A 2580-nucleotide genomic window follows, 5' to 3' on the forward strand; every position below is an offset into this window, starting at 1 on the left:
GAACCACGCCAAGTTTGGGGGAAGCTTAGTTGATGAATCAAGTCCTGGCGCAATACGACAAGTTATAAGATTTGTAATATTTATAGACTGTGTATAGTTGTTGTTCGATTCCTTGTATTATTCGACTGTGTAAATTTGAAGGAATTTATATCATCTCTGCTATTCGGTTATCAGTAGCACTTTGCGAATACTGGAACTCAGCAGAAATTTGCAGTATAAACTCCTCAGGTGCCAAAAAGAATTGTTTTATTTGTAGTCGCTTGATTACAATTTGAAAGTCATTTAAAAGGCAATTCGTAGACAATTCGAAGCTTTCAGAGAATTACAGACATTATCTTTCTTTGCTTAGGCAGACAGCTCGAAAGTAACTTTTTAAAGGTCAAAGTCTGGCAATGAAACATGAAGAGAGAGAGAAAGCTAATCTTCAGCTAAACTCAAACTCAAAGTCAAAAGTGGACTAACATCACTGACACAGACTGTTAGACTGACAACCCCCAAAAGACATAAACTAAAATGGAGACTAGAATCAAAGGCAAAAAACACTAAACTAACAGAAAGACAACACAGCACAACACACCCCCAAAGACAATACACCACAGACAACACACTAAAAACTAAACCTAACCTAAAACAAAACTTACAAAGACAATACTCACAAAGACAACAAAACCCAACCTAACCTAACCTAACCCAACCTAACCTAACCCAACCTAAAATGGCCGGGAGAAACTTTTTCAGTTATACACTTTCATATCTGTCTTAAATCGTCTAATCACACCCCAATATAATCCTAATTGGTTTGGGTTAGACTCAAACACATTTGATTTGATGGCAAGTCGTCCATCTTCAATGTGCAACATCAGCTTTTCTGACCTAGCTGTTATCTGCATTGTGAACAATGGTGCTGTGTATTCAATCCCTTGACCTTGACAATTAGCACAAGACAGTGTCATTATCTTGAAAATATGCATTTGCCAGAACAACGGACTTCAGTAAAAGTGAATTATGCTGTATAAATGGGTATTTAAAACTGGGGCTCAACATTTATGCTTAAACAGCTATCTTTTACCTATACTAGTTGTATTTGAAATACTTGGCTTCTACAGAGGGCCTCTGTCACTCTGGGGGAGGGTCTGTGTCACTCTGGGGGAGGGTCTGTGTCACTCTGGGGGAGGGTCTCTGCCATTCTGAGGGAGGGTCTGTGTCACTCTGAGGGAGGTTCTCTGTCACTCTGAGGGAGCGTCTCTGTCACTGAGGGACGGTCTGTGTCACTCTTCGGGAGGGTCGCTGTCACAGTGAGGGAGGGTCTGTGTCCCTCTGAGGGAGGGTCTGTGTCACTCTGAGGGAGAGTCTCTGTCACTCTGAGGGTGGGTCTGTGTCACTCTTCGGGAGGGTCGCTGTCACAGTGAGGGAGGGTCTGTGTCCCTCTGAGGGAGGGTCTGTCACTCTGAGGTAGGGTCAGTGTCACTCTGAGGGAGAGTCCCTGTCACGCAGTGAGGGAGGGTCTGTGGCACTCTGTGGGAGGGTCTCTGTCACTCTGAGGGAGGGTCTGTGTCACTATGAGGGAGGGTCTCTGTCACTCTGAGGGAGGGTCGATGTCACTCTGATGGAGGTTCTGTGTCACTCTGAGAGAGGGTCTCTGTCACTCTGAGGGAGGGTCTCTGTCACTCTGAGGGAGGGTCTCTGTCACTGAGGGATGGTTGTATTACTCTGAGGGAGGGTCTCTGTCACAGTGAGGGAGGGTCTGTGTCACTCTGTGGGAGGGTCTGTGTTACTCTGAGCGAGGGCCTGCGTCACTCAGTGAGGGAGGGTGTGTGTCACTCTGAGAGGGTCTCTGTCACTCTGAGGGAGGGTCTGTGTCACTGAGGGAGGGTCTCTGTCACGCAGCGAGGGAGGGTCTGTGTCACTCTGAGGGGTGTCTCTCACTCTGAGGGGGGTCTCTGTCACTCTGAGGGAGGGTCTGTGTCACTCTGAGGGAGTATCTCTGTCACTCTGAGGGAGGGTCTCTGTCACTCTGAGGGAGGGTCTGTGTCACTCTGAGGGTGTCTCTGTCACTCTGAGGGAGGGTCTGTGTCACTCTGAGGGAGAGTCTATGACACTCTGAGGGAGGCTCTGTGTCACTCTGACGGTGTCTCTGTCACTCTGAGGGAGGGTCTGTGTCACTCTGAGGGAGAGTCTATGTCACTCTGAGGGAGGGTCAGTGTCACTCTGAGGGAGGATCTCTGTCATTCTGAGGGAGGGTCTGTCATTCTGAGGGAGGGTCTGTGTAACTCTGAGGGAGGGTCTGCGTCACTCTGAGCGAGGGTCTGTCATTCTGAGGGAGGATCTGTGTCCCTCTGAGGGATGACCTTTGTCACTCTGAGGGAGGGTCTCTGTCAACCAGTGAGGGAGGGTCTGTGTCACTCTGAGGGAGTGTCTGTGTCACTCTGAGGGAGGGTCTGTGTCACTCTGAGGGAGGGTCTGTGTCACTCTGAGGGAGTGTCTGTGTCACTCTGAGGGAGGATCTGTGTCACTCTGAGGGAGGGCCTGTGTCACTCTGAGGGAGGGCCTGTGTCACTCTGAGGGAGGGCCTGTGTCACT

General features: G+C 49.0%; 1 long non-coding RNA gene across 1 annotated transcript; it reads right to left on the reverse strand.

Moving 5' to 3' along the window:
• Positions 1-229: 229 nt before the first annotated feature.
• On the reverse strand, positions 230-1101 carry LOC140392378 (uncharacterized). Its single transcript, XR_011935317.1, has 2 exons — positions 711-1101; positions 230-625 (listed from the first exon to the last, which is right to left on the reverse strand). It is a non-coding gene; the product is annotated as an uncharacterized lncRNA (long non-coding RNA).
• Positions 1102-2580: the final 1479 nt, after the last annotated feature.

This window comes from Scyliorhinus torazame, chromosome 16 (genome assembly GCF_047496885.1).
Source record: "Scyliorhinus torazame isolate Kashiwa2021f chromosome 16, sScyTor2.1, whole genome shotgun sequence".
Lineage (NCBI taxonomy): Eukaryota > Metazoa > Chordata > Chondrichthyes > Carcharhiniformes > Scyliorhinidae > Scyliorhinus > Scyliorhinus torazame.